The following is a 27724-nucleotide window of genomic DNA, read 5'->3' on the forward strand; positions in this document are numbered from 1 at the left end:
CATACGAATCATAATCAATACATAGAAATCCAGACAAACTCCCGAAATTCAAGAGATCAACATGTTGAAAACCAGAACAATCTATAAAAATCAAGACCAATACCTAAAAATCATGACTAGTCCCTAGAAATCAATCTGAATTCAATATTAGACCAAACAGGAAAATCAAGGACAACCTGTAAAAATCCAGACCAAACAGAAGACATCAAGTGATCAATATAAAAATATCTATGGCAACCTCATAGAAATTCTGACCCACACATAGAAATCGAGGCAAACTAACAAAATCAAGCGATTGATAATACAAATCAAGACAATACCATATAGATCAAGACCATCCCGTAGATATCAAGATATCAATATGTAAAGATCCAGAATACCCCCATAGAAATCACAGCCAAAAAACAAATACGGAGGAATTCTTTCAAATCATATGCAATGCATAGAAATCAATTCGAATTCATCAAATCAGGGGCCCACCCTAGAAATCCAGACCAAACCATGGACATCAAGAACAAAACATAAAAATCAAGAGATCAACATCTAGAAATCCAGAAAAATCCTTAGAAACCATAATCAATGCATAGAAATCCATATTAATTCCTAAAAATCAGGGTCAGCTGTAGTAATTCAGAAAAAAACAGAGACATGAGGACCAATCCAAAGCAATCAAGAAGCCATTATTTAGACACCCAGAACAATCCTTAGAAATTTAAACCAATACACAGAAATCAAGATCATTCTGTTGAAATTGTAACCAGTGCATAAAACCAAAACCAAACCTTAAAACACTAACCGTTAGAAATCAAGATCAACCTGTATAATCAAGAACAATCTAAAGAAACCACGGCAATGTCTAAAATTAAGATCAATACATACAAATCATACCTACACCATAGAAATATGGATGAATTCATAAAAATCAAGACCAAACAAAATAAATCAAAGTCAACCTCTAAAAATCAAGACCAAAACGAAGATGTCAAGTGATCAATATGTAGAAATCTGGAACAAGTTCATGGAAACCATGACCAACTCATAGGAATCCAGGCGATCTCACACAAATCAAGAGATTAATATCTAGAAATCCTGAAAAAGTTTAAAAATCAATGCCAATACATAAAAATCAAGAAATTATGAGAAACTTTAGAAATCAAGACCAAACTATAGAAAACAAGACTAAGACATAGAAATCGAGATCAAACCATAGAAATCAAAACCAAACTATATATATTATGACCAACCTCTAAAAATCATGACAAATACATAGAAATCATGACCGAATCAATAAAAATCAAGATCAGAGTGGAGAAAACAAGGCCAGCCTCTAAAATTCAAAACCAATCGGTAGAAATCAAAAGGTCAATTATGACAAGGTCAATTACCAACCCCATAGAAATCATAACCAATGCATAAAAATTAGGACATGGTCCAAAAATTTAAGAAATCCAACGTAGAAATCCAGAACGATCTATAGAAATCAAGACCAATACATAAAAATCATGAGCAGTCCTTAGATGTCCACATGAATTCATAAAAGTCAACATCAAACGGGAGAATCAAGGCTAACCTCTAAAAATCCAGACAAAACCGAAGAGATCAAGTGATCAATATAAAAAAATCTAGAGAAACCTCATATAAATTAGGACCAACTCATAGAAATCCAGGCAAACCCATAAAAATCAAGCGATCGATATTATAAGTCAAGACCAAACCATAGAGATCAAGACCACTCCTCAGAAATCAAGATATCAATATGTAGAAATCCGGAGCCACTCCTTCAAAATCCTAGGCAACACAAACAGATCCGGAAGAATTTTTTCAAATCATAAGCAACGCATGGAAATCAAAACGAATTCATCAAATCAGGGGCCAAACCGAGAAAACTAGACCAAACCATAGACATCAAGACTAAAACGTAAAATTAAGAGATCAACATCTAGAATTCTAGAACAATCCTTAGAAATCACAACCAATACATTAAAATCCAGAGGACTTATTCCTAAGAATCACGGTCAGCCGTAGCAATTCCGACCAAACCATAGACATCAAGACCAATCTAAAGTAATAAAGAAGTCAAAATATAGAAATCCAGTACAATCCCTAGAAATTAAAACCAATACATAGAAATCAAGACCAAATTGTAGGAATTGTAACCAGTGCATAAGAATGAAGATCAACCCGTAAAACCCAAACCCAAGAAATCAAGGTCAACCTCTACAATCAAGACCAACACGAAGAAATCAAGGCAATATCTAAAATCAAGATAAATGAATACAAATCATGAATAGATCATAGAAATCTAGATGAATTCATAAAAATCAGGACAAAACAAGATAATTCAAGGCCAATCTCTAAAAATCAAGACCAAAACGAAGATATCAAGTGGTCAATAAGTAGAAATCTAGAGCAAGATCATGGAAATCACGACCAACTCATAGGAATACAGGCGAACTCTCACAAATCAAAATGTTAATATCTAGAATTTCTGAAAATGTTTAAAAGTCAATGCCAATTCATCGAAATCAAGGGAAACTCTAGAAATCGAGACCGAACTATAGAAAGCAAGACTAACACGTAGAAAACAAGATAAAACCATATAAATCAAGGCCAAATTATAGATATCCTGACCAACCTCTAAAAATCATGACAAAGATATAGAAATCTTGTCAAATTAATAATAATCAAGATTAAAGTGAAGAAGTCATGGTAAACCTCTAAAATTCAAAACCAATCAAGAGGAAAATATGTTGAAATATACAGCAACCCAATAGAAATCATAAACAATGCATAGAAATCCAGACTAACTCCCAATATTTAAGAGATCAGCATGTAGGAATCCAGAACAATCTATAGAGATCAAGACCAATACATAAAAATAGAAGTCCACGTGAAATTATAAAAATCAAGACCAAACAGGAAAATCAAGGACAACCTCTAAAAATCCAGATCAAAATGCAGAAGTCAAATGATCAATATAAAAAATTTAGAGCAATCCCATAGGAGTTGGGACAAACTCATAGAAATCCAGGCAAAGTAAAAAAAATCAAGCGATTGATATTATAAATCAAGAACAAACCATATAAATCTGGACCATCCCCCGAAAATCAAGATACCAATATATATAATTCCAATACAACCCCCTAGAAATCATAGCCAATACAAACAAATCTGGACGAATGCTCTCAAATCACAAGCAATGCATAAAAATCAAATCGAATTCATCAAAATCATCTTTAGATATATCCTTAGATATCAATCCTCAGATATAAAGATCAATACATAAAACTCATGACCAAATCCTAGAAATCCAGATGAACTCATAAAAAACTGAGATTAAACCGAGACTAAACTGAAGAAAACAAGTAATCAATGTGTAGGAATCTAGAGCAACCTTATAAAAATTATGAACATTTCATAGAAATAGAGGCAAACTCACACAAATCTAGCGATCTATGTTGGAAATCCAGAACAAAACGTAGAAATCAAGACCATCCCCCTAAAGTCAAAACATTAACATTTAGAGATCAAGAACAACACCATAGAAATCATAAGAACTGCATACCAATCCAAACAAATTCTTGTAAATCATAAGCAATGCATAGAAATCCACACGAATTCATAAGAACCAAGGCTCAACCCTAGATATCCAGGCCAAACCATAGACATCAAAACCAAACCGTAAAAATAAAGATATCCAGATCTAAGAATCCAAAACAATCCTTAGGAACCCTGACCAGTGCATAGCAATTCAGACCAAACCATAAGAAACAAAGACCAAACTGTAAAAGTCATGGATTTTTCATCAAGACAACCTCGAAATATCAAGACAAATCCAAAAAAATCGCGGGCAACATATAAAAATCAAGGCCAATACACACAAGTCACGACCAGACCACAGAGATCCAAACAAACTCATAAGAATCGAGAACAAACTGAAAAAATCAAGGTCAATTTCTAAAAATTAAGACCAATCCGAAGAAATCAAGATATCAAAAGATCCACCACCAAAAATCAAGACCAATATAAAGAATTCAAGAGGTCAGTATTCAAAAATCTGGAGCAACCCCACAAAAATTATAACCAACACTTAGAAATCCAGACAAACTAGCAAAAATCAAGAGACCAACATATGAAAATCCAGAACAATCCTTAGAAATCATGACCATTTCATAGAAATCCAGACCAAGCCATTAAAACCAAGACAAAACTCTAGGAATCATGGTAAACCAAAAAAAAAAATAAAGACCAATCAAAAACAAATCAAGGGAAATATCTAAACATCAAGACCAATGCATAATTTCATGACCAGACCCTAGAAACCCCGAAAAATTTGTAAAAACAAAGACCAAATTAAAGAATTCAAGTCCAACCTCTAAAACTATAGACCGATCCGGAGAAACCAAGAGGTCAATATGTAGAAATGCAACCTGTATAAATCATAACCGATGGATAGAAATCTAGAACCAACCGTAAGAGCCCAGAGCAAAATCTAGAAATCTAGTTCAACCTCTAAAATCAAGAACAATCCAAAGAAATCAAGGACAAAATATACAAATCAAGATCAATAAAAACAAATCAAGACAAGACCCTAAAAATAGAGATTAATTCTTTTCCTAATCATGGCATAACTGCCATATAAAGAATCTAATCCTTCAGTCAACTCATCTCTAAATCTTTTCTATGCGGAAAATGCTGGTGTGAGTGTAAAACATTTTTAGCCCTTAAAATAGCTCTTTAATAATTTTTGTACAATAGTCAAACAGTTCGGTGTAACGAACTGTAGTAAGGAGCAACCCGGATCAATAGTAACCAAAACTTAAAAAAAATGGAATTTTGATATCAATAGTTACATCAAAAGAATCGCATATTATTGCTAATTTTAAATATAAAAGTTTAATCATGTTTAGTCTTGCCCATCAAAATTCACGAGCCTGAGAAAATTTGCCTTATTTTATAAAATAGGGGTAAATGACCCCTAAAAGTCATAGAATCTTAACAAAAATCATACCATCAGATTCAGCATATCAGAGAATCCTGTTGAAGAAGTTTCTAGCTCCTATCTACAAAAATGTGGAATTTTATATTTTTTGCCAGAAGCCAGATCACGGATGCGTGTTTATTTATTTGTTTTTTTTTGTTTTTTTTGTTGTTTTTTTCCCAGGGGTGATCGAATCGACCCAGTGGTCCTAGAACCTTGCGAGAAGGCTCATTCTAAAGGAAATGAAAAGTTCTAATGCACTTTTTAAGTGACCAAAAAAATTGGAGGGCACCTAGGCCCCCTCTCACGCCCCCTTGTTTTTGATGGAACGAGCAGAAGTTTAGGTCTTGGGATATCCGATACATTTTTCTTTATCTGGTATCTTCTCAGGCCCCGATTGAGCATAATATGGAACTTTTTCTTGGGGGTCATGAATTGAATGGAGGTACAATAATACAAAGTGAATAATGGAATGTACTTATCACATTCCGCTATTAAGAGTTTATCCGTTGGGGTGTTTCCCTTCATGTAAACAGGTTGCATACCAAAAAACTGCATATTTCTCGAATTTCCTCGTGTACTTTTTTATTTCATGACCATTTTCATTCCCATTTTGGTTAATAAAGTTTGATGTTGCAAATTATCTTTTTTTATTAGACTTAAACATATTATGTTTGAGATTCCATTTATAACAATAAACTTCATGACATTATTCGTTTAACAATAGGAATGCTTCTTCAAAAGTGACACCACATGAAGAATATTTCAATCTGATATACAATCATTATAGTAACTGATGAAAATAATCAATGTTGACACATTGAACTGATTTTCAATACTGAAGCATGTAAATCGTAAGACCTATCAAGCCAAATGGCATTGATCTTTAAAACCTTTTATTTTTAAATTATAAGGGTGATTTGGAACCAAAACAAATCACGTGAGATTGCTTAATCAAGACATTTTCGGGCCATCTAACCCAACCCAGGATACCTTAAGTCAACATTAGGCTGCCCCTTGGATATTTTTACAAATTCAGAGACTCTTGAGTAATAATTACAATCCAAGTGTTACCACCTATTCCATCATAGTTACAGGCGGCAGCATAACTGGACGGATTGGGTTACATTAGGTTAGTAAATTTTAAGTTAGATTCATTTAGGTTAGGTTAATGGGGTTGGACACTTTAAAAAAATTAGTGAACCCAGCTTAAAATTAATTAACTCAATGTAACCCAACCTTTTAAATTATGCTTCCATCTATATCTATAGTGAAGTAGATAGTAGCAGATAGATTGTAATTCGAACTCATGTGTCTCTGGCTTCGAAAAAATCCAAGGGGAAGCTTAATGTTGGCTGCAGGTATCCTGGGTTAGGTTAGAAGGCCAAATATTTACATGTCATGATGACATAATGTGATTTGATTTGTTTTGGTTTTGCGAGACCCTTATAATATAACAATAATAGGTTTTAAAGATCAATTACATGCTGCTTGATAGATTTTACGATTCACATGCTTCAGTATTTAAAGCGAGTTCAGGTGGTCAACATTGTAACATTTTTTATGTGGCAGATGAAAAATGTCTCGCGGTTTATAGCTATGAATGGAATCTCAAATACAATAAGTTTAAGCGTAATAAGAAACTATAGTCTGCAACATCCGAAATGGCTTTTATGTTAAAATCATATGACCATGCAATGAAAATGGTCACCAAATAGAAAAGTAAAAGAAGAAAGTCGAAAAATGTGCAGTGTTTTTTGTGTGCAAGCTGTCTGTGTTAAGAAAATATCTCAACGGATAAGCTCTTAATAGTGGAATATGATAAACACATTTCATAATTCAACTTAGAAGACGTCAATTGTGAGAGATGCCTGCATTCAATTCATGACCTCGAAGATGATGCTTGATATTTTGCTCAATTGGTGCCTGAGAAGATACCTGATAAAGAAAAATGCATCAGATATCCGAATACCTATACTTTTACGTTTTTATCAATTAAGACTGAAAAAAGCGGTAATGGTCTAAGTTAATCTAACCTGGACTATTGGACAAAAATCATCCAAGAGCCCTTTCAAGGGCTAAGAATGTTATACAATCACACAAACAAAATTTACATAGAAAATATTAAGAGATGAGTTGACTGAAGGGCGATAAACTTTATGTTGGGAATAGGTCATCTCTAGAAAAGGAATTCGTCCCTATTGCTAGGGTCTGGTCATGACTTATATGTATTGATCTTGATTTGTACATGTGGCTCTCTATTTTTCTGGATTGATCTTGATTCTAGAAGTTGACTTTGACTTCTAGAGTTTTTTTTTTAGCTTGGCCCGGATTTCTATGCATCGGTTATGATTTCTTATATATCGGTTACGATTTCAAGAATTTGGTTTTGATTTTCATGATTTGGTCTTGATTTCATTGTATTGGGCTTTATTTCTAAGGATTGTTCTGAATTTCTACATGTTTTTTCTTGATCTCTGCGAGTTCGTAAGGATTTCTAACCGTTGGTTATGATTTCCATGGGGTTGCTTTATATTTTTACATATCGGCATCTAGATGTCTCCAGATTAGTCTTGATTTTTAGAGATTGGCCTTGATTTCTTTATTTTGATCTTGCATTTTTATTAATTCGTTTAGATTTCTATGGTAGGGTCATGATTTATATTTGTTGGTCTTGTTTTTTAAATGTTGCTCTTGATTTCTTTAATTTGTCTTGATTTTTAGAGGTTGATAATGGTTTCTAGTGTTTATTTTTGTTTTTTTACGGTTTGGTCTGGATTTTTATGAACTGCTAACGATTTCTAAGGATTTTTCTTGATTTCTAGATGTTTTTGTCTTGACTTTTATGGTCTTGTCTCGATATCTAGGGATGACCCTGATTTTTATGAATTCGTTTCTATGCATTACTTATAATTTACAAGATTTTGCCCAATTTGAATGAATTGGTTATGATTTTTAAGGGATTGATCTGGATTTGTACATATCGATCGCTTGATTTCTGGGGCATGGTCTGGGCATTGATGGTTTGGTCAGGATGTCTAATATTGTTTGCTTAACGCTTGTGGGTTTACCTGGATTTATATGAGTTGGTCATTATTTCTATGGGTCAAGATTTCTATATATTGACCACTTAATTTCTTCTGTTTGGTCTTGGTTTTAAAAGGCTGACCTTGATTTATTCCGTTTAATCTTGATTTTCATGAATTCATCGGGATTTCTAGAGTCTGGTAATAATTCGTATGCATTGGTCATGATTTTCTAAGGATTGTCCTCGATGCTTACAAGTTGATCTCTCGAATTTGGGAGTTTGTCTGGATTTCTATGTAGTAGTTGTGATTTCTGTGGGGTCGCTCATGATTTCTACATATTGACCTCTTGATCTCTTCGGGTTGATCTGTATTTCTAGATGTTTGCCTCGATTTCTTCACTTTGATCTTGATTTTTATGAATTCGTTAGGATATCTATGTGTTGGTCAGGATTTCTAGAGGTTGATCATGATATCTATAGTTTGGTCTTGATTTCTATGGTTTGGTCTTGATTTATATGTGTTAGTTTCGATATCTACAGTTTGGTCTTGATTTCTAGAGTTTAATCTTGATTTTTGTATATTGTAATTCATTTTTAGGGATTTTTTCGGGATTCCTAGATATTGATCTCTTGACTATTCTGAGCTCGTCTGGATTTCTATGATTTTGTTATTATTTCTATGGGCTTGATCAAGACTTCTACATATTGATCATTTGATTTTTCTGGTCTGGTCTTAGAGTCTGGCCTTGATTTTTTCAATAAGATGTTGATTTTTATTAATTCATCAACATTTTTATTGTCTGGTGATGATTTGTACGTTTTGACCCCTATTTTAGATGTTGGCTTGATTTCTTTTAATAATAGAGGTTGATAATAGAGGTTTTTTTAATTATAGAGGTTGACCTTGATTTCAAAAGTTAGATTTTAAAGATTTGGTCTGGGGTTTTGGTGAAATGCACTAATTATGATTTCTGCAATTTGTTCTTGATTTCTATGTATTAGTTTTAATTTCTAAGAATTGTTCTTAATTTCTACATATTGATTAATTCGGACTGTTATTGATGTCCATGGTTTGGTCTGAATTTATTCCGCTGACACTGATTTAAATGAATTCACTTGGATTTCTATGCATTGGTTATGATTTCTATGCATTGGTTAAAAGCAATTGATTTTAGAGATTGCCCTCGAATTATACAGTGAGGAAATCATTTCAATGAGTTTACCTACATTTCTACTGTTTGATCTTAATGTCTATGGTTTGGTTTGTGGTTTATACATGTTGCAGTAATAAGGAAAAGGCTAATTCAAGCAAACATTCTTAATTCCATCCTTTTTAAGCCATTTAGTGCAACAGGCTGGAAATTGTCATGGAATATTGCAATACAACAAGGAAATAGCAAGTTTCCACTGTTCAAGTAAAAAAAGATCATTTGTTAGTTTTTAAATTTATTTTTGAGGGGAAAAGGTTGAAAAACCCTTTAGGAATGATAATGTACCCCAAAGAGTGTCTTCGGGGCTGGTACATTGTGCTACGTCGGACTCAATTGTTAGGAGTCATCGGAATGAACGCTAGTGGGGAGTTTTCATTAATCTTAAACGATCGATTCTAGCGTATACAAATATTTCTGAGGGAAAATGTTTGAAAAATGTTACATGTGTGATATTACTTGCTTTGGGTGCCAGTTGTCAGCCATTAAGTTCCACAAGCTGGGAATTGCCGTGGAACATCGCAATATCAATTATTGCAGTCATAGGAAACATGTTATCAACAACTTAGTCATTCTAGCAAGAGGAACATGAAAATTCGAGGCACGTTTAATTTGGTTGTTTCGTAGAGTCTATTTCCCCAATCAAAATTTTAGAAACTTTCTCACTGTCCAGCTGTCTATTGCACAGTTCCATTGGATGTAAATGGTTCTTTCGAATCCTAATATAGACATATTTAGAATATACAGGTTTCCTGAGAAAAACGCACTAAAATAAAATGAAATTTCTTAAAGTATTATGTAACATCCCATGCGTATATCGTCGTTACGTAACATCCACGTGTATGTCCTCCTCAGTTTCAAGCAAAGATCCCCCAAGAGGACCTGAAGAAACAAGTTACGTATGAATGCCTCCTCTTTAACATAAGTAAAGATTCCCCTATTACGTAATAACCAAATAAATCATGAAGAAAAACACCTTAAAGAAAAATCTGTTTGAGGTCTTGGGATATATTGAGACGTCTTGAAAAAACATATTGAAGAAAAATGTCTTAGAAAACATCTCAGGATGTCTTGAAACTTCTTGCAACGTCTTGAAGAGAAATGTTTTTAAAACGTCTTGAAAATCCTGAGACGTCTTGAAAAAACTTCTTGAAGAAAAATGTCTTAAAAACCTTCCCTGCTTGACTAGTAGACTCTAATACATTCTATTACGTGACAGTCAAAGGTCTATTATGTAACAACCAGAAGTAAACAGACCCTATTATGCAACAACCAAATAAACCATCCCTATTACGTAACTGATCTCGGCATCTACTAGGAAGCAATCTCTATGACACAGAAGACACCTGCTTTTCTTATAAAACATTCCCTATGATGTAACATGCAAACCCTATTACGTAGGTGTACTAAACATGGGCGCTCTTGCGTCAGACCCAGATCGGCGTAATAACGTCTTGAGGGACTAGAAGCTTCAATAGCTACCCCCTATGGCTGTTGTGGATACCATGGAGGCATCACTACTTACAGTATCCGTGCTAGCTAGAAGGGCTTTAAAGTTTCAACTCTTTCTAGAGATCAATAAGGCAGTTTAGTTAACAGTTCACTTAGGGCTTCTGGAACATAGGATTTCTCTAAAATTCTAAGATTGTTCTAAAAAAACAAATGACCGTGGGCTTTCAGTTTAATTGACATATACTGACACTTCATCCTTAAGGTGTTGATAATTTTTCATTTATGAAAGTAAGAAGCGTGATAACGTTTCAAACGTATTTTGTTTTCAGTAAAGCACGAATTGTGTTCAGGTCTTTAGAAGGCATAGGGCTTATCAGCCCTGCTCATGTTAATTTTTGCGTGTTTTGAGTTTGCCTAGGCTATTTAGTTTAATTTCTATTTGTTTTGATTTTCATTTATTTATTGATAGTGATTTGCGGTATATTTATGTTTGGAAGATTATTTGGCTTTATTTTTACTCATTCTTGGCTGAATGGGTCTCTTTGATTTTCGTTGAAAAACATGTCTTGTGACAAAAGTTTTTAAATTAATTTCTGTTCGTCTTATTGACATGGTGTTTTTCATGGAACAAACAATATCGTATATCTTTTCAGTTTTCTTCTATAAGAATACATACTATGGGTTGCTATTTGAATTTTGTAGGAAATTTTTCAACAGTTATTAATCCTGAAAAATAAAGCCTTATATATTCCTAAAATATTCTATATATGCTCTTTGACAACCTGGATACATTTGCGCTCTTCTTATTCATTTAAATGGTAAGAGCAGAAACAGTAGTAATAGTTGTACTCCCAAAAGTTTCAACTTAATACCTCAAGTCGTTCTCAATATATGTTGAGGTGTCTTATTGGCAAATATAAAAACAGTGCCTTTTGATTTATTTTAAAGCAACATTTAGTTTTAAAGCATAATCGGCCATTTGGATAATTGTGGGGGTTGACATGCTTAATATCCCTAAAGACAGTTGCTGGACTGTTCTACAATGCTGAACAAAATGGCTGTCTCAAATTTTGATTTTATGCGTTGGGAAAATGAATGGGCTTGATCTTAGGGCTGCTTGCCCACTTACGTCTTGTTGCTGTTAAAAAGGGCACAAGACACTTGTGCTTTAATTGGAGAGCCAGGGGGAGGACTTCCCCCTTCATCTATCTAGTAAAAACATTTTAAACAAGTAAAGACAAAGTGAAAACCTTTTAAATTTATTTTTTTCAGTAAAGTGCAAATCATCTTCTGGTCTTGAGAAGGCATTGGAGTTGTCACCTCTACTCTTGTTAATTTTTGCTCGTTTGAAGGTGACTCGGTTATTTATTGCATGATTTAAACGTTTAAATGTTATAATATATCAGTATATGTATACTAAACTGACCATCCACAGCCATTTGTTTTTAGTAAAGTGCAAATTATGTTCTTGTCTTTAGAAGGTATAGGGGTTGTCAAAGACATAATTTCCAGACCTTTCAGCTACACTGAATAAAATAGCTATCTCAAAATTTTAATCAGCTGTGTTTTGGGAATTGATGGGCATGGGGGGGGGGGCTTGTTACCCTCCAATCACTTTTCGACTATTGAAAAGTGTATTTGCCCTTTCAATTACCAATCGAATGAGCTGTTTCGAAGTTTCTACGACAACAAACAGCCATCTCAGAATTTTATCAGATGAATTTCACGAAAACACGAGGTTTGTATTGGGATAAGGGGGGTATCCACCCTCTGATTACTCTGAGTCTGAAAAAAGACACCAAAACTTCTGACTACCAATCCAATGTACCCCTTCCAAAGTGTATACGATCATCCTTTCTATATATACCTTATATGCCCCAGGGCATAATTTCTGGATTTTTCAATTAGGTTGAAAAAATAGCTATTTCCAAATTTGTATTGGATGTGTTTGGGGAAATGGTGGACTTGGGAGCGGTTAGTTGCCCTCCAATAGCTTTCGACTACTAAAACAGGCACTGGTTCTTTCAATTCCAATCGAATGAGCTGTTTTCGAAGTTTCTTCGACAAAAAATGACTATCTCTAAATTTCTTTCAGATACATTTCGGGAAAATACAAGGTGTCTGGGGGGAGATCTACCCTCTGACCACTTTGAATCTTCAAAAGGACAATAGAATTTTCGATTACCAATCCAATGCGCCCCCTCCAAAGTTTATAAGATCATCATTTCTATATATATATATATATATATATATATATATATATATATATATATATATATATATATATATATATATGTACTTTATATGCCCAAGGGCATATCATATAACACTTGACCTGAAGGCTGTGGGGAGGGTTTTTCATCCTCAAAGACATAATTTCTGGACCTATCAATTACGTTTAATAAAATGGCTATCTCAAAATTTTGACTGTATGTGTGTGGGAAAATGGTGGGCATGAGAGGGGGGGTAGTTGCCTTCCAACCACTTTTGATTATTAAAAAAGGTACTAGCCCTTTCAATTTTCAATTGAACAAGCTCTTTTCGAAGTTTCTAAAACAACAAATGGCCATCTCAAAATTCTATAATACGAATTTAGGGGAAAGATCAAGTGAGTGTGTGTGTGTGGGGGGGGGGGGGGTATCCACCCTCCAATCACTCTGAATCTTAAAAGCATACTAGAATGTCTCATTTCCAATCAAACGAGCCTATTCCAGAGTTTTTACTATCACCCTTTCTATTAATACCTTATATACCCCCGGGACATGACTTATAACTCTTACCATGAGGGCTGATGGGGTGGCGGAGTGGGGTGGTTCATCCTCAAAGAAATAATTTCCAAACCTTTCAATTACGTTGAACAAAATGGCTATCTCAAAATTTAGATCGGATGTGTTTGGGAAAAAGGTGGGCGTAGGAGGGGAGTTATTTCCACTCTAATCACTTTTGACTATTAAAAAAGACACTAGCCCTTTCAATTATCAATCGAATGAGCTCTTCTTGAAGTTTCTACGATAAAAAATGACCATCTCAAAATTTTAATTAGACACATTTCGGGAAAATACGAGGTGTGCTGGATGGGGTATCCACCCTCCGATCATTCTGAATCTCAAAAAGGGGAATAAAGCCTCTGATTATCAATCCACTGAGCCCACTCCGAGGTTTATACGATCACCCTTTCTATATAAACCTTAAATACCCCCAGAGCATAACTTACAGCCCTTAGCCCTGAGGGCTGTGGGGGTGATGTTATCCTAAGGGACATAATTTCCAGATCTTTCAACTAGGTTAAACAAAATGGCTATCTCACAATTCTGATTTAATGTGTCTGGGGAATGGTGGGCGTGGGAGGAGGGTTAGTTGCCGTCCAATCACATTCGACTATTAAAAAGGGCACTAGCGCTTTCAATTTCAAATCAATGAGTCATTTTGAATTTACTTAGACAATTTATTTCATAAGAAATGCCTTGGTCTAAACCAAAAAACCCAAAAAAACAAATAATTCATTCTGCCGACATTGCTCTTTACTTAGGCAGAGCTATTGCACTGCCTACGATTCACCACGTCATCACAGAGAAAAGATCCCCACTACTCGAAAGACGTGATAAGCAGATAATGAAAGAATGCTATTATGAAGCTATCGATCAGAATTACAGAAAAAAAAATGATTAATCAAATAAGGATTCAGAGGCATGTATTGTGTAAATGTTCAAACAGCGATGGAAGATGATTTGTTATTAAGAAATGGCTTTATAGCCACAATGTTTCGTGCTATAAAAGCAAATTCCTCATTTTGTACTGGAGGTTTTGTTTACATTATAAAATTCTTACTCAGCAGGGATGATCATATGGTATGCCGTTGACTATAACTTACTACAGCAGTTTTTATGAAACTATGTTCTGATGGCTCTTTAATGTGGTGGTTGATGGTTTCTACTCAGCCTAGTAGCAGCTTGTGTCAATACTAGATCGGTTGATTTATACAAGAGAGGGAGGTTAGAGGTCAAGCAAATTATTAACAAAGTCACCAAAAAATAAAAATAATTGTTTTTTTTTACCCTTGATGATTTGATATCCAGAATTTGCTACCCTTGTTTCTTGCTACCCAGAAAAATTTAATTATTAAATACAAAGAATGAAAGCGTGAGGAGGCCAGGAAGTTGATAAATTAGTAAATGGAGAAAGATAGAAATATTTACGGAGGGTAAGGTGATGGATTGTCGATACTCATGCCCCATGAGAATCGAGGGCATGGGGCATGCCCACTCATGCCCATGTGTGGAGAATCTGGTAAGGATATGCTTCACTTTGCACTCGAGCTACGCTAACATAGTAACTCAGCAAATAATATGGATTGACATTTTAATATATATACTGATATTCAACCACAAAAGTCTTAATAATATAGTATTTATTAAGGCCAAAGAAAGAAAAGATTCTAAATATATTTTATTTTCACTAATGAAAACGATGTTTTTCGCAGTAATTTGATTTGGTTTTCTTAGACTATCATCAGTATAATCTAACCCAAAGAGAATTATACTTTCCTATTTGTTCCCCTATTTGTTGAATTTCACTGTCATACACATCTCTCTGCAATTTGCTTGATCAGCTTTTCTGTGTGGGGGCTTTCCTTAAATAAAAAATAAAAAAAAACTTTTCTTGTGTTCTGGGACATTTTAACTGTAGTATTTCAAACGTCGGATCAACTAGTGAATGTGACCCTATTTTTAATATAGGCCACTTTCTTTTTCGGGACGACTACCTTCTATTTATTTTCCTTTTCGGGTCGAACTTACAAGAAATTCTGCCTCATTAATAGATTAAATAAAAAAAAATAGTTTTTTTAACTGAAAGTAAGGAGCGACATTAAAACTTAAAACGAACAGAAATTACTCCGTATATGAAATGGGTTGTCCCCTCCGCAATCCCTCGCTCTTTAAGCTAAAGTTTGACTTTTTACCACAATTCTACTTTTTAAAACAATTAAAAACTTTAGCGTAAAGAGCAAGGGATTGCAAAGGGGACAAGCCATTTCATATACGGAGTAATTTCTGTTCGTTTTAAGTTTTAATGTCACTCCTAATTTTCAGTTAAAAAAACTAGTTTTTTTAATTTAATTTCTGAACGTTTTTGAATTAATGCATGTTTGATTTTGGCTCTCCGCACATAAATTATTAAAATGAAATTTGTATATTAATTCTTTTTTTGGCTAAATGGCTTTCTCTTAGCTTTGATCAGACGATTTTGAGAAATAAGGGGTGGGGAAGGAGGCCTAGTTGCGCTCCAATTTTTCAGTTACTTAAGAATGCAACTAGAACTTCTAATTTTTAACGAACGTTTCTATTAGTAATAAATAAATAAACTAGTTTTTTCAACTGAAAGTAAGGAGTGACATTAAAAATTAAAACGAACAGAAATTATTCCGTGAAATGGGTTGTCCCCTCCGCAATCCCTCGCTCTTTACGCTAAAGCTTTTAATTATTTTAAAAAGTAGAATTGTGGCAAAGAGTCAAACTTTAGCGTAAAGAGCGAGGGATTGCGGAGGGGACAACCCATTTCATATACGGAGTAATTTCTGTTCGTTTTAAGTTTTAATGTCGCTCCTTACTTTCAGTTAAAAAAACTAGTTTTTTATTTAATTTCTGAACGTTTTTGAATTAATGCATGTTCGATTTTGGCTCTCCGCACATAAATTATTAAAATGAAATTTGTATATTAATTCTTTTTTTGGAAAAATGGCTTTCTCTTAGTTTTGATCAGACAATTTTGAAAAATAATGGGTGGGGAAGGAGGCCTAGTTGCCCTCCGATTTTTCGGTTACTTGAAAAGGCAACTAGAACTTTTAATTTTTAACGAACGTCATTGTTAGTAAAAAATATACGTAACTTAAGAATTAACTTACGTAACAAACTTTTATATTTTTATTATGTATACAAGGGGGTTTGTAGCCTCGTTAATACCTCGCTCTTTACACTAAATCGTAAGTTTTGTCCCAATTCTTTAAGAATGACCCCTGAATCAGAAAGGCCGTAGAATAAATAGTTGAAATTACTAAAAATACTTTAGCATAAAGAGCGAGGTATTTATCTCCTCCTAAATACCTCGCTCTTTATGCTAAAGTATTTTTAGAGCCCCTTATATGTGTAATAATCTCTGTTCGTTTTAAGTTTCAATGCTACCCCTTACTTTCAATTGAAAAGTTTTCATGTTTATATTTTCATTGTTTTTTTATGGTAATGCTAGAAAATCCTGCGCCCTTTTCATTGAATTTTTCTTCCCCCATGACATATTTCTCCAAGGAAAGATCCTCCCACATTGCCCCCTCCCCTCAACCGCACCCCCAAACCCTAAAAAATCCCCCTGAAAACGTCTGCACACTTCCCAATAACCAGTAAACACTGGTCAAAGTTGGTAACTTACAGCCCCTCCCCCAGGGATTGTGGGGGAGTAAGTCATTCCCAAAGACATAGTTATTATGGTTTTTGACTATGCGGAACAAAATGGCTATCTCAAAATTTTGATCCGTTGACTTTGGGGAAAAAATGAGCGTGGGAGGGGGCCTAGGTGCACTCCAATTTTTTCGGTCACTTAAGAAGGGCACTAGAAATTTTCATTTCCGTTAGAATGAGCCCTCTTGCGAAGTTCTAGGACCACTTGGTCGATACGATGACCCCTGGAAAAAAAAAACAAATAAATAAACACGCACCCGTGATTTGTCTTCTGGCAAAAAATAGGAAATTCCACATTTTTGTAGATAGGAGCTTGAAATTTTTGTTATAGGGTTCTCTGATACGCCGAATATGATGTTGTGATTTTCGTTAAGATTCTATGCCTTTTAGGGGGTGTTTCCCCTATTTTCCAAAATAAGGCAAATCTTCTCAGGCTCGCAATTTTTAATAACAAAGACTAATTTTGATGAAACTTATATATTTAGAATCAGCATAAAAATCCCATTTTTTTTATGTATCTTTTAGCATCAAAACTCCGTTTTTTTGGAGTTTCGTTTACTATTGAGCCGGGTCGCTCCTTACTACAGTTCGTTATCACGAAATGTTTGAAAATTATACGTAACTTAAGAATTAACTCACGTAACAAACTTTTATATTCTTATATTTTTATTATGTATATGAGGGGGTGTGTCCCCTCGCTAATACCTCGCTCTTTACACTAAATCTTAAATTTTGTCCCAATTCTTTAAGAATAACCCCTGAATCAGAAAGGCCGTAGAATAAATAGTATAAATTACTAAAAATACTTTAGCATAAAGAGCGAGGTATTTATCTTCTCCTAAATACCTCGCTTTTTATGCTAAAGTATTTATAGAACAACTCATATGCGTAGTAATCTCTGTTCGTTTTAAGTTTTAATTTTACTCCTTACTTTCAATTGAAAAAACTTTTTCATGTTTATTTTTTCATTTTTTTTTTATAGTAATGCTAGGAAATCCCGCGCCCTTTTTATTGAATTTCTCTTCCCCCATGACATATTCCTCCAAGGAAAGATCCTCCCACATATCCCCCTCCCCTCAACCCCACCCAAACCGAAAAATCCCCCTGAAAACGTCTGTACGCTTCCCAGTAACCATTACTGTATGTAAAGACTGGTCAAGGTTTGTAACTTGCAGCCTCTCCCTCAGGGACTGTGGGGGGTAAGTCATCCCCAAAGACATAGTTATTATGGTTTTCGACCATGCGGAACAAAATGGCTATCTCAAAATTTTGATCCGTTGACTTTGAGAATAAAATGAGCATGGGAGGGGGCCTAGGTGCCCTCCAATTTTTTGGTCACTTAAAAAGGGCACTAGAAGTTTTCATTTCCGTTAGAATGAGCCCTCTTGTGACATTCTAGAACCACTTGGTCGATACGATGACCCCTGGGAAAAAGAAAAATAAATAAATAAATAAACACGCACCCGTGATCTGTCTTCTGGCAAAAAAATACGAAATTCCACATTTTTGTAGATAGGAGCTTGAAATCTTTGCTATAGGGTTCTCTGATACACTGAATGCGATAGTGTGATTTTCGTTAAGATTCTATGACTGTTAGGGGGTATTTCCCCCAATTTTCCAAAATAAGGCAAATTTTCTCAGGCTCATAACTTTTGATGACAAAGACTAAATTTGATGAAACTTATATATTTAAAATCAGCATAAAAATCTAATTCTTTTTATGTATCTTTTAGCATCAAAATTCCGTTGTTTAGCGTTTCGTTTACTATTGAGCCGGGTCGCTCCTTACTACAGTTCGTTACCACGAACTGTTTGATAATGTTTTCATTTCTTATTCTCCTTCTTTAAAGTTTGCTTCTAGTCTTGTTCTTACTGATATATCTGACCACTTATCTATTTATCCATCATTATTTTTGCCCAAAACTGAGATTACTGAAGATGAGCAAAGTAAGTCATATTTCAAAACTTATCAAAAAGGAAATTTCTAATTTAACACATACTCTTCAAAGTAAATTTCGGTCTAGTGCCCTTGATGCTAAGGACGTATAATTTGCCATGAGTTTATTTTTTGTCGTATGGAAACTTTGTTGTATAAGTAGTTTCCTCCTAAAAAGAGGCCAAGGTATTCAACATCTAAATGTCCATGGATTTCTAAAGGTCTGATGGATACTAGATATATGAAAGTGTCTCTGTCCAAGGCTGCATGTCAAAGTAAGACAAAGGATGATCTTTTTAAAGTATATATAAAAATATACTTGCTTACTCAGTGCGTGTAGCCAAAAAGCTGTGCTTTTAGTAATGAATTGAAGGGTGTAAGGGGAATTTGAGCCAAGTTTGGACTACTGTTAATAAATCTCTTTCTCGCAAGAAGCTCGAACAGGCTTTACCATGTCTTTAAAAGAAATCTGATGGATAAATTGCAGACAAAAACTCAACAGCAAACGTCTTCAATTCGTATTTCACCAACCTTCCTTCAGTTTCCATTCCACTCTAGAGTAGAGTATGTAGTATTCCCTTAGTAGATTAGTCTTTTTTTTCCTTTCCCTATGCATTGATACTCAAATTTCTAGGATTTTTTCTCAGTCTCCGAGCAGCCGTTCGGTTTATGTTTTTTTTTAGTAATATAAAGTTTTTAATGTTGTACCTTTGCATAACAAACATATTTCCTTTCTAATTTCAAATTGTCGACCTATCTCCCCTTCGTTTCTAAAGTTAGCGAAAAATTAGTGTATTTTAGACTCGGTTCATTCCGATTTAATACTAATACAGCTGCAGGATATTCACTCATAACCAATCCTCATCATGGTTTTCATCCCTCTTTCTCTACCTCAAATGTACTTACAGACTCCACAGAGTTTGTGTGAGTTAATCTGGAGGAGGGATTGTATGTTTTGGTCTATTTCTTGACTTTTCAAAGGTTTTTGATATGATCGACCACTCTCTACTTCTCTCTAAACTATTTTCATTTGGGGTGCACGGAGTCCCAATAGAATGGGTACGGTCTTACCTCTCAAGGAGATCTCAGTCTGTTTCTGTTAATGATACTTCTTTCTCTACTTCGCTTATATCAGAAGGTATCCAACAGGGCTCTTTGTCAGGATCACTTTTGTTTTTAATTTATATTAACGATCTTGTTGATTGTATTCCTCTTCATGTGCACCATGTCCTCTTTAATGACAATAACTTGTTCATTGTTGCAGTGGACCTATAAACTGTCATTTTCATTGCTCTGGGTCTTCTTGATAAAGTGAACGATTGGTGTTGGTCAAATGGTATGGCCCTTCACAGCCGGAATAGTACCATCGTACATCTCAGGGTCCCTTGCCATATGTGAGATATGCAGGAGACCATCATTCCGACTTATGGGAAGATATTGTACCACAAGCTACAATAGTGAAACTTCTCGGTATATTTCTTGATTTTTTCTTATTTTATAGCCCTGTTTATTCACTCCCATTCCATCATTCTCCACCAGTCTCCGCACCAAATTAACTCATGTCTTCCTTCAGGTGTTATGCTTTCTCTTTATTATGCTTTTATTTTTCTTTACCTTTCATATTGTTGCTTTGTCTGAAGTAGTACAAGCATCTCTTTTTTTGTTCAAATAGTCCATAATAGGGTGGCAAAGGCTACTTTACTTCAACCTTGGTTATACTCTTCTTCAGATCTATATAGGGATGCTGGAACAGCTCCACTGGGTGGTATTCTAAGAAAACGTAATCTTTGGTTAACATATTCTGCTTTTCAAGGTACGCTTCCACCGTCTTCACAGCAGTTTCTTTTCACGGACAGACTCAGGTAGGTACTCATCTTCTTTGCATAGTTCTTCGCGCAGATTTCCTGCACCTAAGCTATCATCAACGACAGTTTAGTGATCTCCTGTTTGTCAATCCATTCTACTATGGAATCCATTCTACTGATGTTCCTCTATCTCTCTCTGCGAAGGTAGTTACTCGTAGAGTCTTTCCATAGTATAGTTCAGTATTTTTTTTTCCTCCCTTTATTTATTTTCTCCCATTTCTCTTGTCCTATTGTTTCTCCTTTTTTATTCTATCCCAACTAATATAGCTATTTCTTCTTCTTTTAAATTATTTTTATGAACATTCCTAACGGTTAAAGTTCTCGTCTGTCTGTCTTTTCTTTCTGTCTCATGTTCTAATCCCAATTTGGTCTTTCCTGTTCTCTTTACTTTTTTGGTTTCATTTTATCACTATCATTACTATTACTACTTGTTTTTAAGTGCTTTTTTACTGTATTCTAGTGTAATTCTCGTTTATCTTTATTTAGCGCATTGTTTATGGCTCTTTCAGCGTTTGTTTTATGGTGTGGCGTTTATTTTATGGCGGTTATTTTAAGGGCCACACCATTTTATGGTGTGGCTCATAAGAATCCAGCCTTCTTTGGCCAAATAACGGTTTCACAATTGTAGTAGTATTTCAGTATGAGTTAAATGATTCATTGATTATTCTCTCCCAGAGCCTTCGTCGTGATCCCTCGGACAAATTCCATCGAACTGATCGATGTAAACGGGGATAGAACGTAATCCTGCTTAACTCTGCATATATCTAGCATCAGAGGCAAAGCTATAATGTTGTCTGTAGTAAAGAGCCATAGGGCTTCAACATAATATAATATACTATTATCCATTACAATTTTTTCCCAAAGGGCACTTGATATGAAAGGAGTGGTCATAAACTACGGGGAAGGGGGCGAACTCATTTGATTTGAACTTAAGAGTTCTAATGCCCTTCTGAAGAGTCAAAAGTAATTCATGGACAACCAGCCCCACTCCCACTTCCTTATTCCCCCACATGCTTCCGATTGATATTTGTACATATTAATTTTGTTCAAAACATTCCAAAAGCCAAATATCTATGCTTTTGATGTTTACAATACCCCTTCCCCTGCAGCCCCTGGGAAAAGGGATTTAAGTCTTTTAAGTTGTCCATAGGGGTGGTCGTATAAGCTTTGGATGAGGCTTATTCCACTGGAAATCGGTAGCTCTAATTCTCTTATTAAAAGTCAAAAAGATCGAACGGCACCCCCCCCCCAAACACTCTTTTCTCTTCAAACGCATTTGGTCAAAATTTTGATATAGCCATTTTGTTCAAAATAGTTCAAAGGTCAAATATATATCCCTCTGCTGTTGACAGCTCCCCAGCTCCCTGGGCCAGTGCTTAATGTTATGCACGTTTTCAATTGTTAAGATATAAGGTTTTTACGGAAGGTGAAGTTTTGGACGAGGCTAGTTTCATAGGAGATCGAAAGATCAAGTGCCCTCTTTTGGAGTCAAAAGTGATGGGAGTAAAACCAGCCCCTGCGCCTTTTTTTCCCTAAATAGATAAGATCCAAATTTTGAGAAAACCATTTTATGCAAAAAATTCAAAGGTGAAATAACTATGTCTCCAGGATTGACAATCCCCAGCCCCTGCGACAGAGACTGTAAGACATATAGTTTGCCCATTGTTAACAAATTAGGTTTTTATAGGAAAAAAGGGTATGTTTACTCTTGCGTCTCCAAAAACATTAGGATATTAATGTGAAACTTTAAAGAAATGTTGAGAGGGATCCCGAACACAGTCATAATGCGCATTACTGAAAACGAAATTTATTGCGAATATTTTCTTTTATATTTAAAACACTGAAAAATAATTAAATATAATAAACAAATAATCAATAAAAATAATAGAAATTACAGGAAATAAAATCTTGAATTGCTGGATTTTCACGAATTAATATAATTATATATATTAAATATTCAGTTTATTTTTTTATTAGCTCGTTCCAGTCATCTTGATTATTATAGTGATTGTCAATATATGAAAGAAGAGAAACAAATATTTGTTGTCGATATTTTGAAAAACAAAAGCAATGGGTTCAAGATACATACAATTTTCAATTAAATACAAATGATGCAACAAGCTTTATAGTTTTACGGTTAGGGAAGGGGGACAACGGCAGTAACCATCGTTCTGTTTGTAGTAATTTTTGTTCGATATTAGTTTGACTTGAATATTCATTTTAATTTTTACTCGTTTTAAGGTTTATTTATTCATTTCTTTTGTTTTCGGGTTTGAATTATTATAGGAGTTGAGTTTGGTTGTATAATTATTATAGGAGTTTGAATAATTATAGTAAGTTATTTCAGCTGGTCTTAAGCTTTAATATGGCTCATTACTTTTCTTTGAAAAACTCCTTCTTTGAAAAGTTTTTTTTTTTTAAATAATACTATACAAGGATGGGACCCTGGTCAATGTTGGTATTACCTGAACAATTGTTTTGGGTCGAGGAACTTTTATTAATGGATGCATTTTGACTTTTTGAACATCTTTTCTCTCTTGCAAAACTACCGCAAACTCACCGTTATGGAATTATTCTGGCCCAAATATTCTTGTATTTACACATATAGAATTGCAATCATTTCCGTTTCAGTTGATCGGATATTTGATATCGCGAATCTGTAATAGTTTAGAAACAAATTTGGGCTATATATTTGCACATTAGGGGGGTGGGGGTAAAGCATAACATATATTAAATACATAAACTAACCATTGCTGTATTTAATATATTCTGTGCTTTACCCCCCCCCCCCCTAATGTGCAAATATATAATAACTCCATAACGGTGAGTTTGCGGTAGTTTTCATCATTTCCAAGTCTAAAAATTATCATAATACTAATTAATTTGCTTCTTGCAGAAGCCAAGCTAATGGCTCTATAATTACCGCTCTCACTTTTATCACCTTTCTTATAGAGGGGTTTAATTAAATTTTTCCTAAACTCGCTAGGTATTTCCCCTTTTCTTAAAATTACTAAGGAAGGAAGGATGGAAAGCAGACACATAAATTTCTGCTCACAGTGAATAAGGAGCCTGCAAAGTCTTACTTAGATTGGGAAGGTATTAATAATAGAATTGTAGATGCTTATTTTACGGCTAAAAAACGAAAGGAAGCAGCCATAGCAGTATATCCTCTTTGATAAGCACCTCCCTGTAATTCCAGGCGAAAATTTCAAAAAAGAGAGCTTAGGCCTATAGGTCATATTTTACTAGTTTTTAAATGGCACGACTGACAGGCTAATTTATAACTTGTCAGAATGTTCCCTACCATACCATTTTTGTGCAGACTAGTATTTGGACCCGAGGCTTCCTGTTGTTGTTCAAAATTATTGTGAAAGAAGAAGAAAGTTGCTACTACCATAGCCCTCATTCCCAACACTTAGTTTAAATATGATCCTTCAAATAAATAGAGCCTATGGCTTAAATCACTCCCGCCCATACAGACCCTTATAATCTCTTAAGATACTTAAATAATTTGGGTCAATGTTGGGATTACCGGAACAATTGTTTGGGGTCATGAAACTATTGTCAATAGATGCATTTTGACTTTTTGAACATCTTTTCTCTCTTGCAAAACTACCGCAAACTCACCGCTATGGAGTTATTCCGGCCCAAATATTCTTGTATTTACACATATAGAATTGCAATCATTTCCGTTTTCGTTGATCGGATAATTGAGGTCGCGAATCTGTAATAGTTTAGAAACAAATTTGGGCTATATATTTGCACATTAGGGGGGTGGGGTAAAGTATAGCATATATTAAATACATAAACTAACCATTGCTGTATTTAACATTTGCTACGCTTTACCCCCCGCCCCCTAATGTGCAAATATATAATAACTCCATAACAGTGAGTTTGTGGTAGTTTTTCAAGAGAGAAAATATGTTCAAAAATTCGAAAAACATCTATTAACAATAGTTCCATGACCCCAAACAATTGTTCCGGTAATGCCAAAATTAACCATAATTTGGTCCTTGACTATGTTTTTTTTTTTTTTTTTTTTTTTTTTTGGTTTCCAACGTTCCCTTGCTACACCCATCTCGTTTGACACATTTTTTGTAGCTTATGTGCAGCTATCCGAAATTATAATCGAATGAAGTTTCTACCAGAATAAAGTGCAGTCTTCAAATTATAGTTTCAAAAAAAAAAACTTGACAAAGATAATTTCTTAAGCCACATTGGCTTGCCATAACATAAAGAAACAAAACGATCAAAACTGGAGTTTTCAAAGGCCAAATGAAAATACTGAAGAAAACACAGAAAACGGATATGCTGACAGAATAACTGCCTCTCTTCTTCAGCGCGAACAAAATAATATCATCAATGAAAAAACAAAAACCAAAAAACAAACGCGGAAACCAATGAAAAAAAAACGCCAAAACTTAAATGAAAATCCAATAAAAGACAAAAATGAAAAGAATTAAAATCAAATACCTAAAAACAATAAAGTGAGTTGTCAATATCCGGGCTTTGCACAAAATCCAAACAAATTTGAACTGCCATCGACAGATATCAACAAACAACTGCGAAATAAAAGAAAAAATTCATTCACTCAAACAAACGAAGCAGCAGTTGAATCAATTGAATAAACTAGAAAAACTGTTCAAAGATAGACCTAAATGTCGGTATTCAGGTGATTTAGGTATTCAGAGATTGAGGTAATTTAAAAACTAAATGAGTCGTATTTCGGTTTTCTCGAAAGAAAAACTGATACTTTAGTAATTCCTGAAATAAACGTTGAACAACATCTCCGATCACATAACCAAATACATCATCAACCCTTTAGGTCTCAAAGGGTATCCGTAAGAAATGCAATGGTTAAACTCAGGAGTCAGGTGACCTAGTTCTCCAATTTATTCAATTGCTGCTTCGTTTGTTTGAGTGAAGGAATTTTTCTTTTATTTCACAGTTGTTTGCTAGTATCTGTCGACGGCAGTTCATTCCAAGTATTTCATTCCAGCATAGAGTGTAATTTTTCTTTTATTTCACAGTTGTTTGCTAGTATCTGTCGACGGCAGTTCATTCCAAGTATTTCATTCCAGCATAGAGTGTAAGAACGATTCCCCTCTTTTTGTTAGTAGTGAGTTTTGGTAGTGAGTTGTGGATGCCTTTTTTTGTCAGTAGTAAGCAATGAGCAGTGAGCGTTAGTCAGTTAGTTAAGTGAGTTTTAGTTAGCGTTAGTAAGCTAACGCTAACGCTTTGAGTGTGATTTTTATACGACAGGTAATCATACCGAACCAATGGTCCTAGAAGATTGGGAGAGGGCTCATTTGAATTGGGATGCAACGTCCTAGTGCTTTTTCTAAGTGACCAAAAAGATTGTGCCACAGGGAAGTAACTAAAAGGGTATCCGCAAGAAATGCAATGGTTAAACTCAGGAATCAGGTGACCTAATTCTCCAAGTTATTCAATTACTGCTTCGTTTGTTTGATTGAATGAATTTTTTCTTTTGTTTCACAGTTGTTTTCTTAGTATCCTTTGTTTCTTTTTTGTATCCTATGTAAATCACTTGATTCCCGGTAATTTCTTTGTTTTACGCCTTTTAATTGGTACTGGGGATGGGTGGGGGAGGTAAAAGTGTCTGTCCCATTGCGACAGTCTTTAATATGTAGCATGAAATATCAAATTCGCAAGTCTACCGGTATTGATGTAGAAAAGACGTGACGGGGTACTATCAGCATTGCAATGAAATTTCTTTGGGAGGGGGGAGAGGGTAAATGCTGCAATGTTTTGACAATTTTGTTTTCAGCAACTTAAAATGGTAATTTTTTTTCCTTTCCTATTTACATATAGAGTTTAAATGTATTTAAACATGTATTTGAACGTCAAAGGTAGAGGCCATATTGGTTTCAGCTACGTAGAAGATCAAAAAGATGAACAATAATACCACTTTCCGTCAATCCAAAATGCTATGGTAAAAATATTAATAAAAAATTATTCAGCGAAACTGCTCATTAAAAGTCTACTAAATTTTAAAATTTTGTCCAACATCTTAATTGTCATCGAACATTTTAGTTCTTGAGGAGAAAATTGAAAAAGTACAACGCTATCATTCAATTTACAGTTACTGATGTATACAATTTAACAGCAAGAAATCCTGAACTTATGGGGGTGGTTGCCTGCATCATGTGATTTCTAGGTACGGGTATGATTTGAAAAACGAGCAGAAGTTAAATGTCAAAAATACAATTTTTTTAATTGGAGCTAAGTGGCAAAACTAAAACTTTAGAGAAATATAAATTATTCCGTATATAAGGAGGGGTTTCGCCTCATCAACTCCTCGGTCCTTACGCTAAACTTTGATCTTTTGTCCCAATCTCTTAAGAATGGATGAGAAAACATGACAGTCCGGTGGACTCTTCCTTTGGATTGGAATAAGACGCTTTTTTAAAGCAATAAGAAACGTTAACATGACAATAGAGGGGTTCAGAAGGGGATTTTTCCTCATATACAGAATAATTTCTTTTCCTTTAAAAATTTAATATTGCTCCTTACTATCAGTTGAAAAGCCTGTTTTTTAGTTATTTCTTTTACGAATCGAACCATTGTTGAAGAAAACTGTTGGAGAATTTCAAGCGCAATATTTCTAAGCTAGATAAAGCAGCAAAGAATATTGACCAGTTTTTCTGCATTTAACAAAGATAGAGAAATCAAAATTGCTAATCTTTCTTATATTTAGCGTATATGTTTGTGTCCTTCAGTGAGGTCATATTTGCTCCACAGACAAGCTCATAAAGTTTTCTAGTTTATTTCCAAGCTTGCAGTT

The 27724-nt window shown here is 34.5% G+C and overlaps 1 protein-coding gene across 1 annotated transcript in view; it reads right to left on the bottom strand.

Moving 5' to 3' along the window:
* The window catches only part of LOC136029864 (B-cell receptor CD22-like), a 214798-nt gene extending 189337 nt beyond the window's left edge, over window positions 1–25461 (bottom strand). The window contains exon 1 of the mRNA XM_065708323.1: window positions 25393–25461. The gene's annotated coding sequence lies outside the window, so the exon portion shown is untranslated. The remainder of the gene's footprint in view (window positions 1–25392) is intronic.
* Window positions 25462–27724: the final 2263 nt, after the last annotated feature.

The sequence above is a fragment of the Artemia franciscana genome, chromosome 8 (genome assembly GCF_032884065.1).
Source record: "Artemia franciscana chromosome 8, ASM3288406v1, whole genome shotgun sequence".
Classification (NCBI taxonomy): Eukaryota; Metazoa; Arthropoda; class Branchiopoda; order Anostraca; family Artemiidae; genus Artemia; species Artemia franciscana.